The 18,453-nt window shown below is 29.9% G+C and overlaps 1 long non-coding RNA gene across 5 annotated transcripts in view; it reads right to left on the bottom strand.

The window, feature by feature from the left end:
* Nucleotides 1-735: 735 nt before the first annotated feature.
* Nucleotides 736-18,453, bottom strand: part of LOC147817027 (uncharacterized) — a 37,756-nt gene continuing 20,038 nt past the window's right edge. For all 5 annotated transcript variants that reach the window (XR_015429949.1, XR_015429948.1, XR_015429945.1 and 2 more), the window contains 2 exons: nt 9,306-9,403; nt 736-2,571 (listed from right to left, as the gene is read on the bottom strand). This is a non-coding gene — a long non-coding RNA (uncharacterized LOC147817027). The remainder of the gene's footprint in view (nt 2,572-9,305; nt 9,404-18,453) is intronic.

Genomic DNA, 18,453 nt, shown 5'->3' with positions numbered 1-18,453 from the left:
TTAATTATTAAAGATTGTTACTAATTGAAGATTATCTCAATTCACATTTCAATTTTATAGCTGATTTCTTCTATAGCCAGGCATGAGATTCATCTGACTTGTCCCTGGATAAAATTTCAAACTTTTTAAACTTTATAGAAAAATTCCTGAATTAAAAAAAAATTCTCTAGTACCTATTTTTTTTAATATTTCTTTTTCTACATTATTTTGTTTTACTTTACTATGTAATCCTATTTAATCATGATAATCTTTAGTTTGTTAGACTGTTAATGTGCACAAATTAAAGATAACTTTAAATAAGTATGTAAATAATGAAAATTAGTTTTACATTTTTTTAAAATTATTTTTTCACTAGTTGATATGGGTATTTTAGCTTTTTTTTTTATTCTTTTCCCACTCTTATAACAAGCCTAGTTAGTGACTAAAATAAGCTATCTGATTGGAGGAAATAGTCACCCCTGGGTCGGGGAATCCTGTTTCAGATACTTCAGACTTTTCCGTTGTCTAGTAGAACTTGGTCAGGCATAAATTATAGTATCGTAAGTTTTTAGTGTCACACCAAACGAGAAAAATTTAGTAGACCAATGGGACTACTATTCTTTTAGTGTTCCGAAAACTTAATGTGGCTTGGGAAAAAATAGAACTTTTCATTTGCATAATTCATGTTATGGTACACATGTTATGAAATAAGAGACAGTTGCGTAGAATAAAAAACGGAAATTGGGACACATATAATGAAACTTCACTAGAATTTATTTGCATGAATAAATATTATTAAAAAAATTGAATTTAAAGTTCTCTGTTTTTAGATAAATGCAGTTTTCATTGACTTCTATCGACATAAAAAATTAAAACCATACACATCAATAACATTACACTGGAATGCATCTTATACATAAATCGAAATTTCAGTTTTTTTTTTCTTTTTTGCTAACAAATACATTGTCTAAAATAGTAAATATCATGTAAAGTAATTTTTATCAACAACATTAAGAATAATTATTATAAACATTAAGTATGTTTTTACCAGTGTTATAATATAAGCTATGTAAAATGATTTTTCCTCAATATCCTGTTCCTCACTATCTATAACACTTAAAAGCTATTGCCCCATAATGATTTAGGAGTACTATTTATCAAAAATTCAGTAAAAAAAAAAGCTATAACATTTGTAAATAAATTCAATATACTGAGTGAAATGTTGAGTTTAGATAATAAGGAAAGCTGTGAAATTAACAAAATATATTAAAAATTAATTATTAAAAAAATCCTAAATAAAATTCTCAAAGCCCAAAAGATATTTCTTTTAGCTGGTGGACAAATCTTGCTGTCAGTCCACAGAAAGCATGTAAATTTAAAATTTCAACAGTTAGATTTAAAATGCTTCATCTCATGGGGGAAAGGGGAGTGGATGGAGAAACCTCTCAAGTGTAGCCATTTTCCAGAAAAATTAAAAAGCTGTTTGCAATTGTCATCCAAAAATATTTGCAAATTTATGTTACAGCTGACATTCCTAAAATGTCCCTAAAATTAAAGCCTTAATTGGCCCTTCCTTTAAAATTTTTCCAGACTGTGGCCACCCTGCAACTCACGGAAGAACTTCTGTACTTATTTATTTCTATAATATTCGTTACAGAAGCCTTCAGTTTAGAATAATAAATTTAGAACAATTTTTTTTTAAACGCATGGAATTCAGTATAAAAAAAAAATTTTTCATTACTATTTTGTTAATTCCAAACATTTCGACAAATTTGGCACCCATGCATAGTGACATTTGTAGAACATTTAACGAAGATTGTTGCCATAAACCTTATAAATCAAGTTCGTTGCAGTATCTAGTTCTTATGATGCCGACCTATTTAACCAATCCAAAAAGTTAGAAATTTCAAACTGTTGATAATTTCCTACAACATGTATCTCTAATATATTTTATTTTATTTTTAGGATTAAATGGGCATGGTCTTAATGGACTTCATCCTAATGGCTGTGATAACACATCATTTTCTTTTTTAAGTTGTGCTGCTGATCCAAAAGTAAAATTTTCTTTCCTAATATTTGGGGTAAGTAAACTTTTTTTGGGGGGATTTTCTTGTTTCTCAAAATCTATTGTATTTATGTAACTTTAAGTACATACTGTTTTTTCTATTCACTTTATCATGTTAATAGAAATTTATCTTTGGGTTTGTTGATAAATCATTTTAATTGTGCAAATTTTTTTTCTTCCCATTACAATTGTTACATACCAAAAATAGCATCTTACTAATATATTTAAAGAGATGCTTACAAAAAACTGACTTAGTTGTTGCCTAAAAACTGGGTAGTTTTGTTAATTAAATAACCATTCAACTGAAGCATATTATTTAAATGTAATTTTAAAACCATATTTATAACCATAATTTTAAGAAGAAGTTTGGACTTCATAGCTTTGCATAGCTACAAATGCACACAATAGTCTTGCAGATCATCCAGACATGGTTCCCAATGGAACGTCAAGCATCACTGACTGAGGTCAGCGTGTTGGTGACCGTTGGTGTTGGTCAGCGTTCAACTCTATGCTTTCATCAGCGCACCCTGAAAAATATATAAACAAATTTAAAGAAATAAATGTACAGACTCTAAAAACTTCAAATAGCCCAAGATTCAACACCTTAAATGAAAACGAGAGGTGCCAATTTTCCATCAAAGCACAAAAATATACATAATATATACACAAAAATATCTACAATTAGTATTTACGAAATCCATATACTTTAATTATAGTACATATGCCAATATAGATAGGAAAAGAAATCCAGTAGATTTTACGAATTAATATTTATTTATGGAATTATGTACTAAATATTTTACACATAAGGAATTTTCGGTCATCGAAATATAAAAATATTTTCCGGCTTTGATTGCCATTAAATATGCTTGAAATGTTACGCTATATGTTTACTCATGATTTTGAATAGTAATAGGCCTTTAATTTATCAAAAATAGTTTATAAATTTTTCTAGTTAAGTTAAAAAAAACTAATTCTGAATAAATAAAATAAACTGAATATTTTAGTACTAAGAGTTTTTAATTGATTTCTTTCAATAAATGAGGCTTGCTTCATTATGTATTTGTAATACTTCTTTATATATTAAAGCAAGCGATAATTTGTGAGAGAAAATAAATTTTACTATTAATTTTTTTAGGAAACTTACCCTATTTTAGGGATTTTTTCGAAATGTACAAAAATCAGGAAAGTTTTGAATAAAACAGTAGAAACTGGCAAAATCCAGTAGAGTTGGAGGATATGAAATCGTGAAAATGACCGATAAAATGCAATACATAGTTGGCACCTCTGCTTTCAAAAGTTTTTAACAAAAAATTCTAATTTTAGAACTTAAATTCAATTGAACTAAATAGACATGTTGGTCATAAGCTTGCGACAGTCAGTTTTTTCTTTTTTTAAATTTTTCAAAACCTTTTTATTTTGTAAATGAAATCCAAACTAGAATTTAAAAATATGTCAACTACAATTTAAAAATATGTCAACATTTTTCTAATTTATGACAGTTGTAAGTGCGAAAATAAATAATTTTTAGAGTTAAATACTGAATTATTTAACACTGAATTGGCGATTTTAAGTTCTTTTCTAAATTTATATTAAACGTAAGCAATAAATTCCAAAAATTAAATTTGTTTTTAAAAATAAATCACAAGTATTTATAATTTTAAAACACAGTTCAAACAAAATTCTTTTTTTTTTTTCTTCTTAATTCTTTTTTTTTCTTTTCACCTCAACTTTAAATGGACCTTAAAATATTTGAACTTTTGAATCGCGTATGAAAATGATCCAAAGTGTATCAAATCATGTTTTAGTTCTTATCATAAAAAAATAAAACAAAACGTTCTTAAAAGCGACATTTTGAAACTCTGTTTTGAACTTTGTAATGAAGTGCTTTGTTCAAAAATTAAGTAATAGGTTCTGCGTCAACGAAGTGATAAGGAGGAGGTAAAATGCAGCTTCTGTTGAACCGGGTCCGCTTTTGTGAATTTGTGCAAATAGGGTCCATTATTGAAAAAAACCTTTTTCAAGGAGTTTTTAAATTGTAAGCACTAATTTCTAGTCATGACTTCACATTAAACATAACTTGAAATATTATCATGGGTCTGTCCAGACATTTTGTGAAGGGTCCGTTTTTGTAAAATTGTGAAAAAATGACTCATAATTTGTGAATATAAAATAAACGTTAAGTCACATTCTTTCAACCAGGGTCCCCTTTTGTGAATTTGTGCAAATAGGGTCCATTATTGCAAAAAACCTTTTTCAAGGAGTTTTTAAATTGTAAGCACTAATTTCTAGTCATGACTTCACATTAAACATAACTTGAAATATTATCATGGGTCTGTCCAGACATTTTGTGAAGGGTCCGTTTTTGTAAAATTGTGAAAAAATGACTCATAATTTGTGAATATAAAATAAACGTTAAGTCACATTCTTTCAACCAGGGTCCCTTTTTGTGAATTTGTGCAAATAGGGTCCATTATTGCAAAAAAAAACTTTTTCAAGGAGTTTTTAAATTGTAAAGACATACAAGATTATGTACATCACTGTAAAATTATTTAAATAAGGATTTATTATTAAGGAATTATTTAATTAATTAATAAGGATTTAAAAAATATGAGGAAACGTTAGAGCTTAAATAATAACAGAAGAGAGTTTTGTACTGCCTGATACTTTGAAAGTGTTACTGGGCCTCCCTACCTCCAACGAGGTGGGACATCATCATCCTACAACGCCCATTGCACATTCTAGTGTCTTCCCCAGACAACAGCATTGCAGGCAACAAGGTGGTTATTAGTAAAAAGGAATGAAAAAAAAACATTAAAAATAAAGATTAAAAAAAGGTGAGAAAGGAAAGAACAAATAACGTATCAGTTACATATTAGAAAAAAAATATGAGGAAACGTTAGAGCTTAAATAATAACAGAAGAGAGTTTTGTACTGCCTGATACTTTAAAAGTGTTAATGGGCCTCCCTACCTCGAACGAGGTGGGACATCATCATCCTACAACGCCCATTGCACATTCTAGTGTCTTCCCAGACAACAGCATTGCTGGCAACAAGGTGGTTATTAGTAAAAAGGAAGGAAAAAAAACATTAAAAATAAAGATTAAAAAAAAGGTGAGAAAGGAAAGAACAAATAACGTATCAGTTACATATTAGAAAAATAATATTTAAAAAATATGAGGAAACGTTAGAGCTTAAATAATAACAGAAGAGAGTTTTGTACTGCCTGATACTTTGAAAGTGTTACTGGGCCTCCCTACCTCGAACGAGGTGGGACATCATCATCCTACAACGCCCATTGCACATTCTAGTGTCTTCCCAGACAACAGCATTGCAGGCAACAAGGTGGTTATTAGTAAAAAGGAAGGAAAAAAAACATTAAAAATAAAGATTAAAAAAAAGGTGAGAAAGGAAAGAACAAATAACGTATGAGTTACATATTAGAAAAAAAATATTTAAAAAATATGAGGAAACGTTAGAGCTTAAATAATAACAGAAGAGAGTTTTGTACTGCCTGATACTTTGAAAGTGTTACTGGGCCTCCCTACCTCGAACGAGGTGGGACATCATCATCCTACAACGCCCATTGCACATTCTAGTGTCTTCCCCAGACAACAGCATTGCAGGCAATAAGGTGGTTATTAGTAAAAAGAAAGAAAAAAAAACATTAAAAATAAAGATTAAAAAAAGGTGAGAAAGGAAAGAACAAATAACGTATCAGTTACATATTAGAAAAAAAATATGAGGAAACGTTAGAGCTTAAATAATAACAGAAGAGAGTTTTGTACTGCCTGATACTTTGAAAGTGTTACTGGGCCTCCCTACCTCGAACGAGGTGGGACATCATCATCCTACAACGCCCATTGCACATTCTAGTGTCTTCCCCAGACAACAGCATTGCAGGCAACAAGGTGATTATTAGTAAAAAGGAAGGAAAAAAAACATTAAAAATAAAGATTAAAAAAAAGGTGAGAAAGGAAAGAACAAATAACGTATGAGTTACATATTAGAAAAAAAATATTTAAAAAATATGAGGAAACGTTAGAGCTTAAATAATAACAGAAGAGAGTTTTGTACTGCCTGATACTTTGAAAGTGTTACTGGGCCTCCCTACCTCGAACGAGGTGGGACATCATCATCCTACAACGCCCATTGCACATTCTAGTGTCTTCCCCAGACAACAGCATTGCAGGCAACAAGGTGGTTATTAGTAAAAAGGAAGGAAAAAAAAACATTAAAAATAAAGATTAAAAAAAAGGTGAGAAAGGAAAGAACAAATAACATATGAGTTACACATTAGAAAAAAAATATTTAAAAAATATGAGGAAACGTTAGAGCTTAAATAATAACAGAAGATAGTTTTGTACTGCCTGATACTTTAAAAGTGTTAATGGGCCTCCCTACCTCGAACGAGGTGGGACATCATCATCCTACAACGCCCATTGCACATTCTAGTGTCTTCCCCAGACAACAGCATTGCAGGCAACAAGGTGGTTATTAGTAAAAAGGAAGGAAAAAAAACATTAAAAATAAAGATTAAAAAAAGGTGAGAAAGGAAAGAACAAATAACGTATCAGTTACATATTAGAAAAATAATATTTAAAAAATATGAGGAAACGTTAGAGCTCAAATAATAACAGAAGAAAGTTTTGTACTGCCTGATACTTTGAAAGTGTTACTGGGCCTCCCTACCTCGAATGAGGTGGGACATCATCATCCTACAACGCCCATTGCACATTCTAGTGTCTTCCCCAGACAACAGCATTGCAGGCAATAAGGTGGTTATTAGTAAAAAGAAAGAAAAAAAAACATTAAAAATAAAGATTAAAAAAAGGTGAGAAAGGAAAGAACAAATAACGTATCAGTTACATATTAGAAAAAAAATATGAGGAAACGTTAGAGCTTAAATAATAACAGAAGAGAGTTTTGTACTGCCTGATACTTTGAAAGTGTTACTGGGCCTCCCTACCTCGAACGAGGTGGGACATCATCATCCTACAACGCCCATTGCACATTCTAGTGTCTTCCCCAGACAACAGCATTGCAGGCAATAAGGTGGTTATTAGTAAAAAGAAAGAAAAAAAAACATTAAAAATAAAGATTAAAAAAAGGTGAGAAAGGAAAGAACAAATAACGTATCAGTTACATATTAGAAAAATAACATTTAAAAAATATGAGGAAACGTTAGAGCTTAAATAATAACAGAAGAGAGTTTTGTACTGCCTGATACTTTAAAAGTGTCACTGGGCCTCCCTACCTCGAACGAGGTGGGACTTCATCATCCTACAACGCCCATTGCACATTCTAGTGTCTTCCTCAAACAACAGCATTGCAGGCAACAAGGTGGTTATTGGTAAAAAGGAAGGAAAAAAGCATTAAAAATAAAGATTAAAAAAAGGTGAGAAAGGAAAGAACAAATAACGTATCAGTTACATATTAGAAAAAAAATATTTAAAAAATATGAGGAAACGTTAGAGCTTAAATAATAACAGAAGAGAGTTTTGTACTGCCTGATACTTTGAAAGTGTCACTGGGCCTCCCTACCTCGAACGAGGTGGGACATCATCATCCTACAACGCCCATTGCACATTCTAGTGTCTTACCCAGACAACAGCATTGCAGGCAACAAGGTGGTTATTGGTAAAAAGGAAGGAAAAAAAACATTAAAAATAAAGATTAAAAAAAGGTGAGAAAGGAAAGAGCAAATAACGTATCAGTTACATATTAGAAAAAAAATATTTAAAAAATATGAGGAAACGTTAGAGCTTAAATAATAACAGAAGAGAGTTTTGTACTGCCTGATACTTTGAGAGTGTTACTGGGCCTCCCTACCTCGAACGAGGTGGGACATCATCATCCTACTACGCCCATTGCACTTTCTAGTGTCTTCCCCAGACAACAGCATTGCAGGCAACAAGGTGGTTATTAGTAAAAAGGAAGGAAAAAAAACATTAAAAATAAAGATTAAAAAAAGGTGAGAAAAGAAAGAACATATAACGTATCAGTTACATATTAGAAAAAAAATATTTAAAAAATATGAGGAAACGTTAGAGCTTAAATAATAACAGTCAAGCCTAATAAAAAGAAAAATAAGTGTTACTCTATAAATGTCTTATACGATCAGTGCTTACATACGCATATGAGACCTGGACAATGACCCGTGGAGATGAAAATATAATAGCTAGATTTGAGAGAAAAATACTTCGAAGCATTTTTGGTGGAATAAGTAAAAACGGTACCTGGTTTAGATCAAACACGGAACTTTACAAAGCATATAAAGAACCTGATGTCATTACATTTATCAAAATAAAAAGGATTAAATGGCCACATTATAAGAATAGAGGATAGCAGGCAGGGGTCTGTTTAGAAGAAATTTGGGTCCGTTAACGGGCCTTTGACAAAATATTTTAACTTAAAAACGGACCCTTCACAAAAAATTTTACTTAAAAACGGACCCTTCACAAATTTGTTTATCTTTTAATCGGACCCTTCACACAAATTTGTTTATCTTCATTATTGTTTCGTTAATCTTCCCAGGAAGAGGGGGGGGGGAGGGTGGAAGACAAATGCAAAAGAACTGAGTTTTGTCTTCCGCAGAAGCTTCTTCCTTTATTCGTCCGAAATGAATATTCTGCGTTCAGCAGTATAGGCTAATCTATTCTGCGTTCAGCAGATCTAGAGAGTGTGTCAAAAATGTTTCATATAATAGTCATCAAAATGATAGCCTATGGAACTATTTCCATTTAGATGCGAAACTTTTGTTTCGAGAAACACAGCACAAGACACTCACAATAGACAAGTTTTTGTAATAAGAAAGCTCTAAATTTTTCAAATCTTATGATTTTAATAATTAATATGCTTTTTTTATATCATTTAATTAATGTAAAATGTTCAAAATTAGTAAATCGATTTTTTGAGAGATTTTCTAGATTTTGGGAGTCCACTGTAGCTTTAAAAATAAATAAATTATTTTTTCCAATGCCCACCTGTGTTAACATCCGTCAATTCAGGCATATACAGGGCGATTTTGTTCGCCTTTCTTGCAGGGACAAAATATTATGTGGGCCAACGTCGCTCCCACAGTGAGGACAGATAGTACAGAGAATGAAAGTACATTCATGCCTTGTCCGGGATTCGAACCCAGAACCTTTCAGATGCACGGACAGTTCTCTGCCCCCTACACAGGCCGGTCGGCGTAGTTTTAAAGTATGAAATTATAATTTGATACAAATTGATTGTGGTAAAAAAAACAACAACATACCTTTTTAGTCTGTTTAGCAACTGATCGGTAGCGGGGTTCTATCGGTTTATCGGGGTAACGGTTGCAGTAGTCTGCCGAACAATTCATTTTGAAGTTTCCTAGGAACATAACAATATTAACAATTAAAATTTTTTCATAATTTCGATTTTTATTTAATTCATCAAAAATAGTTAAAAGATTTTTTTTATAATTTTTTTAAAAAGAGAGTTTTGAATAAAAATAAGCTTTTTTGTTGTTATAAAATGAAAAAGTCCAGCAGTGGACTGATACAACAGATCACCATAGGTCAAGCATCATTGGCTGCGCTCAGTATGCGGGTGGATGACCACTTGGATGTTCGTGACTTTTTTCTAAAAAATCAGATTTTTGGTGATTTAAATTTTTTTTTATTTAAATCGGATTTTTTTGATTTTTATTCTAATACACAGTAGGAACTTTGATTTATGATTAAAAGAACTTTATAAATGTTTAATCAAAATTAAATTTATATTAAAACTATATTATAACACTATTTCAGAAGCTCTAACTACGTAAAACAATTTTTCATTATAATACATAGCTTTAAATGCATAGCAACCATTTTGAAACAAATGCATGATTGAAATTTGAAGACTAGATGAAATAGAGAACCCTATTTTCGGCATATTAGGGTAACTTTTTAAGATAACCTCATGCTTTAAAAATATACATTTTCCACCAATAAAATATAATGTAGATTTTAATTCCATGCTTTTTCAATCAAAAGGGTGAATTTTAACAAACATTATTTTTTTTTGTGAAAAAAATTCATGTTTATTAATTTCTTTCTACAGCTATGCAAGTCTGTAAAAAGACAGCATTACTTTAATCTACACTTTCAATCTCAAGAATCAAAAGATTTTTAAAAATGTAATTTCAAATGTGTTGGAATTTAACATACAACAAGAAAGTAATTTCATTAACTAAAATTAATTAATGCAGCAATTCCTATAAAATAAATTTTTAAACTAAGAAAAGAAATTAATAAGAGTATCAGTAATTTAAAACACTGTTTTTTAACTTTTTAAATCAATATCAGGGTGGACACTCAAATCAGATTTCAAATTTCCCTGATTTTTCCAGGTTTTACAGATCTTAAAATTTCTAGGTTTTTGTTTCTTTTTTCCTATAAAGTGTAAGATGTGTACAAAAAAAGTGTCTATATTATAAAATATTTTATTCAAAATGTTATTTTTTTAACATATCATCTTGAGAAAAATAATTTATTTTGTCAATTTGGCAAGATTTTTTATTTATTTTTCAAATGTTTTGGAGGAAAATTTTGAATCAAAAATCATATATTGACCAACAAAAGAGTAAAATTAAATATTAATATATAGTTGGTTCTTTAAAAAAAACATTTTTTTAAAATATTTTATAAAAGGTTAAAATGAAATAGAAAAAAATTAGCTTAATGCAACAATTGTAACGATTTATCGACAAACATTGCTGTTAGCGATTGTAAAAAAATGTGTGATTGGTTAGTTAGCTGAGAAAAAATAATTTACAGATTTCTTTGAATGGGAGTAGAAAAGCTTTCAGAAAAAGAGTGCAATATAAAATCTATTATTATTAAATTATAACCAACAATTTTTGGAGAATTTAATAAAGTTAAAAATACAAAAACATTTTGTCAAAACAGAAAAAAAAATTACCACCAAAGTATCGGAACAAACTTGAGCCATAAATGAATTCAGCCCAAGGACAGACTTAAAAAAAACAGAAGTTAATATCCTAATCCCCTTTTCCATCTCCACCAGAATCTTTCCTAAATTACACAGTCCCATAGCGGTCAAAGGTTTCTGCATTCGTTCAGCAAACCGTTGGAGAATTTTATGTGGTATTCTAGTTTGACAGAGCTGTAATGGAGCAAATTTTGATGCAGACAAAGTATTGTTAAGTTAATGATATTTCAACTGTTTAGCGATACATTTCCGTCTAAAAAAGTGGGTATAATGGATGAAATAATTTAAATTAAGAAAATTAGTAAATAATTTAAATTAGTGAAATTAAAAAAATTATCATAGAAAAAATTTGCAGCTTTTCTTTAAAATTCCCTGATTTTTCCAGATTTTTATCCAAATTTCCCTGATATTTCCAGGTTTTTTCCAGTATAAAAAAATTCCCTGATAATTCCAGGTTTTCCAGGTGGGTGGCCATCCTGAATATATATGTATAAAAAAACAGTTGATTTAATTCAATGACTTTGTTAAAAAAAACAGTTGATTTAAATCGTGATTTAAATCAACAAACCCTGATCAGTATGCGTAGGGACCGAGGGGTGCGGTATGGGTCCTCGTGTAACTGTTCTACCGTAAAGTGCTTGACTTCGCGTGCAGGACGTTGGGCAGAGGGAATGCCATCCCCTCTGCAGAGGATCAAAATTGTGATGGCATGATGTCATCGGATCATCCTCAAGGATGTTTCTCAGACCGTCGCCAATAGCCCATTGTGCAGCTCTAGTGCGACGTAAATGAATTACGAAACAACTACGTAAGCTTTGAACTGATTTCAATAAATGAGGTTCGCTGCATTATGTATTAGTAATACTCATTTTAATATTCAAGCAATAATCTATACAGAAATCCTATTTCAATAGGGATTCTTTTTTTCAGGAAACTTCTTCTGAATTTTAGGTAATTTTCTAAAATGTTCAAAAACTACGAGAACTTTAATTAAACCAGTAGATCAGGCGAAACTGGCAAAATCGAGTAGAGTTGGCAGCTGTGTTGGATATAATTTTTAAATATAATTTCGAGAGTCGCATTTTGGTGATTTAGAGAAAGTCAATCACATGACGGAAGATAAGAAATTATTTAAAATTTTTTTATCAGCTTTTCAGAGAAAACAGGTAATTTAAAAAGAATACTTCAGTTCAGTTGCCTAATGAATGCAAAGTAGATAAAAAATCTTCTGAATAAAAACCCATTACATTCATGTTTAAATATGAAAGTGCCCATAAACTCATGCAAAACATGCCATAATTAAAATATTACAGTGCGTCTAATATTTTAATCTAATTATTAATATGTACTATTATAATACCCGATATAATAAATATTCTATATTTATATAACATATCGTTTAATTTTTCAAATTGATACACGAACAAGAGGAGAGTGGGGAGAATTAATATTGTGGAAGGAAAAATGTGAACTCTAATTATGAAGTTGCAAAATGGCACTTTTTTACCAAACAAAATAAATTAGATAAAAATACCGAAAATTTCAGATCAGTATAAACAAATTATTTGGGAACAGATAAAATCTAACATTTTATATTATAACAGGATGCATAGCCAAATCTTTTAACAAAAAAATAAGTACCTTTTTAGTACATTTTAATCACTCAAAAATTTTTTTTAATCACTTTAAAAAAAAATCATATTTAGGATCTATGCAGTAATGAAAATTATTTTTTTCTATTGTTTAAAGTTCATATTTTATAAACATAAAATTCGTAACATTTTCAAAAACTTTACATAATCATGATAAAATAACTAGTTTCTGACAAATATTGCAGAAAAAATTGGTAAAATCTTGCATTTTTTTTTTTTTTTTGTAATTTAGAATGACAATCTACATAGAAAAGAAAAAAACCTCTTTCTAAAAAATAGAAAATTAAGTACTTTTTACAAACCCCGAATAAAAAAGAAGCACCTTTAAGGGTTTTTGAGAAAAGTAAATCAAAAAATAAGCACCTTTAAGCACTTTTTAAAAACGCTACGCACCCTGAATCAAAATGTAAAATAATTTTCAAAACTATACATGATCATGATAAAATAACTAGTTTCTGAGCAAGAACTACTCTTTACTTGATTATATTGACCATTATAAAAAGATAAAGAGATTTTTCGGTTCGATATCAGAGGGTGGAACCTGACAGTAATCTCACCGAACTCTCATCAAACTTTGGCACTTTCATACACTATTGGACCGACGGTGGGCCGAAATGGATTGTGGTTGAATGAAGTGTGAAAACATTGAATAGAACAATGTGAAAAACACGCTTTTGTATAATACGTGGCGAAGATCGGCATGTTAAAGAAAAAAAATAATAAAATCAAAAAGGGAAAATTAAGCACTTCTTATAAACACCCAATGAAAAAAGCACTTCTGAAGGCTGTTAAAAAACGAAAATAAGCACCTTTTAAAACACGCTAAGCACCATGTATAACCCTCATTGAACAGCTGACCCATTTAAGTTGGATTAATATTGTTCAACTCCGTAGTTTTGAATTCAATTCAGAAGATTAGGGAACTCTTGCATTAAGTATTGGGGGAAATTTGCCTGCGCGGAGGACTTTTGGATGGAACTCTCACGCATTTAAATTATATGGAGAGGAAAACCTCCCACAGTTAGCTTGACGGATGACCACTAAGGATATTTTTTGTGTCAGCACTGTCCTCTATGGGAGCCGTGAGCTGAATTCGTTTCGAGCATGTTTTTGTTAAACAGAGATATGTCCAGACATTTTGTGAAAGGTCCGTTTTTCGTGAAATTGTGAAACAATTACTCACATTCTTTCAACCAGGGTCCTGCTTTTGTGAATGTGCATAGGGTCCGTTATTGCAACAAAAAAAACTTTTTCAAGGAGTTTTTAAATTGTAAAGACATACAAGATTATGCTCAACACTAAAATTATAATTAAAAAAATTTAATTTTAAAAAATAAACAATAATTGCTGTTTCTAAATTAGAGATGCTACAAAGATTTGATATTTATCCTATACTGCTAAACGCAGAATATTAATTTCGAATGAGTAATGGAAGAATCGTCTGCCAAAGACAAAACTTGATTCGTTTACATCCATCTTTCTTGTTTTCTGCCCTGGAACGGGTTTATTCGATTGACAAAATAATAATGAAGATAAACAAATTTGTGAAGGGTCCGATTAAAAGAAAAATCATTTTGTGAAGGGTCCGTTTTTAAGTTAAAATATTTTTAGAAGGGTCCGTTAACGAACCCAAATTTCTTCTAAACAGACCCCTGTTAAATTGCGAAAAAACTATTCATAATTTGTGAATATAAAATAAGCGTTAAGTCACATTCTTTCAACTAGGGTCCTGCTCTTGTGAATTGGTGCAAACAGTGTCCTATTATTGCAAAAATTGCTGAAAACCTTCTCAAGAAGTTTTTAAATTGTAAATAGATGCAAGATTCGGCTCAACAATTGCTGCTACTGAATTAACGATGCAATATACAAATATTTGGTATTTAATAGAGGTGCACAACCTGCCGCCCGCGAGAGCTTCTAAACTCAATAAAAAGTAAACAAAAATTTCAAAAACTAAAAATGTCGAAAATTTTTTTATTGCACTTTTGAGTCATCACGTTTCGAAGCTCTGAATTTTGATAGATTCTATAGTAAATGTATGCTTACTGAGCTTTCTTTAAGCCCATTTTATCATAAATCAAAATTATTTTTTAAGCTCTTATTTCCGCTTTTCAACGTAATTTCGAAAATTCCGAATTTTTATAACGGTATTATTACGACACGCGAGTTTCAGATCGCAAGTTTAAATAATCACTTTTTGGCGCACTTTTGGCAGTTCTTTCTTTCTTTTTTTCAACTATTTTTTTAGTCAGTTATTGCCATGCATTCCCACGTAATTTAAAAGATTCAGATAATTTTATTAGGAATTTTAAATCGCTGATTTGACACGCTTTATTCGTGCTGAGTTCAGCCTTACTTTAAGTGATTTTTTTTTCAATTGTTATACTTTTCCACGTTATTATTATTAACTACAATGTTATTACGACACGCGAATTTCTATTCGCGCATTTAAATAAACACTTTTTGATACGGTATTTCGGTTACGAACGGTATGGTATTTCGGTACAGTGACGAATGTGGTAATGAATTGTGATTTAGTCTAGTACCGAATGTTCAGCAAAAAAAAAAAAAGATTGGGCTGAATGTCGTATATTCGGGGCGAAATAAAATTTTTCAGCAGAGCGTAGCAACACTGAAACCAGAAGTTCAATGCTAAGAATAATATTTTCCGGAAAAACGTATTCATAAAACAACGCTAAAAATAAGGCCTATCGAAACCCTTTGAAAAATACAGATCTATAAAAACTAAAGATTATATACAAAAGCGAAACAGAGAAAACAAAAATCGATCTTAATTTTCGAAGGAAAATTTTAAAACTGAACATCTCAGTTTTCCATTTACCAGAGCAGGTCAAGAATATAGGCTAACAGAAATGTTCTAAATTAATTGCTGCGTTAATGAAAACGTCTGTAAAAAGAGAAGTTTTTTTTCCTTCTTTTTTTAAAGAAAAGAAACTAAGCAAAAGCAAAAACATTCTTAATTTTTTAATGAAAAACTAAATTCAGCATATTGAATTTAAACTTTTCACATTGTCATATTTTTAGAAGAATTGCTACAAAATGAAGCTTATTAGTAACGTTCATTATGAAAAATGCTGTGCCATAATAAAAATGTCAATATATATAGAAGAGTTAAAAATAAAAGCAGAAAAAACAAATTGTTCTGAATTCCTAAAACAAAACTTAAACACTGAAACTCTCAGTTTTCTATATTACTGGTTATCTATATTACAGTATGGAGAAAAAAGTGATAATTAATCAGCAGTATGGGACACTACGTTAAAATGATGAGTTTAAATAAAAACAACAACAAAAAAAATCCTTCTCAAATCTTAGAACTAAAAATATCGAAAGATTAAGAAATTGACTTGTTTGAATGTTATTCTTTTTTTAAAAAAAGCAGAAGTGCAAAGAAGTCAGTATTAAGTAATCTAGTTTCAATTCTTCAAACTTCGTTTTTTCATTTGTCTTCTAGAACAGGGGTTTCCAACTGGCGGCCCGCGGGCTGCATCCGGCCTGCGAAGCCTTTTTTTTGCGGCCCGCGAACTAAATTATATTAGTTGCCATTTTTTTGCAGAGAATTTTCGTAAAAAATCTATATTGATTTAAAATACTTTTCATTCGTTAAAAAAAACCTAATCTCTTCGTTTCTATGGAATTTATCATACCAACGGTGCAAAAAAAAATTATTTCTCAGGTTTTGCATCCAAGAAAATATTTATTTCAATACAAAAATAATCGTGTATGTTGCTCTTTTTTATTTATTTGTTTTTTCTTTTTTTTGTTTCTTGTGAATATAATTTAGCATGTGCGTATCAGAAATTTTCTCGAAGAAATTCTCCGATTTAACTTTTTGAAACCACTCATTTTGCACGAAATTATTTACATTTACATTTGTTACGCATTAAGTAAACTTAAACAATTCTCAAATTTATAATATTTTATTTAAAAAACTGACAGAAATTAATTTATATTTACATAATATTTTATTAATTAACTCTATTAATAAATATAAATTGTTCAATTATTTATTTACAAAAAAAATATGATTTAATATTAATAAGAATGCGCACACGATGTTTATAAAAGTAGAAATATTTTCTAGAATACTACATTTGGGATACTAAAATTTAAACTTAGGGAAACTTAGTTTGTCTGGAACCGTCTTTCACCTCCCCCCCTCCTTCCAGGAAGGGTTTGCTCCATTAAAAGATAAATTATTTTGTGAAGGGTCCGTTAACAGACCCTAATTTCTTCTAAACAGACCCCTGAAGTAGTATAATAAGTATAGTAGAATAGTGAAGACAAGGTAAAGAAAATAGTTGTCAAGGCACTTATCAATATCTATCGTTTATCAATTGCATGATTGCACAATATAAATTGCTCTCAATTGTTCAATTATGTATATTAAATAGATACTTATATTTTAAACTTCTTTCAATTGCATGATACAAATGACTATCCTTTACTCGAACGTGCAACACCAATGCATACAATGCGTAAAACAATAATTAAAATCACTTGTTTATCATTTGCTACAAGACATTAGCAAAAGAAAAAAAAGTTTAAAAATTTAAATACAAAAAAATAATTATTAATTATTTCAGAAAGAGGTATTTCTTTAAAATAAAATTTTCCGCAGTTTTCGAATATCTATGCTCTGTTGTAAGTTATGAATAAAATAATTAGCCCTATTCTAACCAAATGAATGCCCCTGCGAGAACAAATATCATCGTCAACTCTTGAAACGCAGTTGCTTAGTCTTCTTTTTGCTTGCTTTTTTAAATCGTGTGAAATTAGGGGAAAAAAACTTCGTGAATAATCAATTACAGGGTGGCCACTCAAATCAGATTTCAAATTTCCCTGATTTTTCCAGGTTTTCCAGATAAAAATCTTAAAATTTCCAGGTTTTTGTTTCTTTTTTCTTATAAAGTATAGGATGTGTACAAGAAAAGTGTCTATATTATAAAATATTTTATTCAAAATGTTATTTTTTTAACATATCATCTTGAAAAAAATAATTTATTTTGACAATTTTCAAGATTGTTTATTTATTTTTTAATGTTTTGGCACAAAATTTTGAATCAAAAATCATATATTGACCAACAAAGGAGCCTTTTTTGTTTAAAATTAAAATATGTTATAAGAGGTTAAAATGAAATAGAAAAAATTAGCATTAATGCAACAATTGTAACAATTTGTCGACAAACATTGCTGTTAGTGATTGTAAAAAAATGTGTGATTGGTTGGTTTGCTCAGAAAAAATAATTCACAGATTTCTTTGAATAGGAGTAGAAAAGCTTTCAGAAAAAGAGTGCGATATAAAATCTATTATCATAAAATTATAACCAACTAATTTTTGGAGAATTTTATAAAGTTAAAAATACAAACCGGGGAAGAATTTTATATGGCATTCTAGTTTAACAGAACTATGATGGAGCAAATTTTGATGCAAGCAAAGTATCGCTAAGTTGATGATATTTCAACTGTTTGGCGATACATTTCCGTTAAAAAAAAGTGGGTATAATGGATGAAATAATTTAAATTAAGAAAATTAGCAAATTTAAATTAGTGAAATTTGAAAAATCAAAGAAAAATTTCCAGCTTTTCTTTAAAAATCCCTGATTTTTCCAGATTTTTATCCAAATTTTCCTGATATTTCCAGGTTTTTTCCAGTATAAAAAAATTCCCTGATAATTCCAGGTTTTCAAGGTTTTCCAGGTGGGTGGCCACCCTGAATTAACAAGTATAAAGAATTAATAAAAATGGTATCTGAAAATCGTAACAAATCTA

Source organism: Parasteatoda tepidariorum, chromosome 1 (genome assembly GCF_982258835.1).
Source record: "Parasteatoda tepidariorum strain Cologne lab strain chromosome 1, Ptep-v5.0, whole genome shotgun sequence".
Lineage (NCBI taxonomy): Eukaryota > Metazoa > Arthropoda > Arachnida > Araneae > Theridiidae > Parasteatoda > Parasteatoda tepidariorum.
Note: the sequence above shows the minus strand (reverse complement) of the source record. Positions and strands in the feature narration are given on the sequence as shown.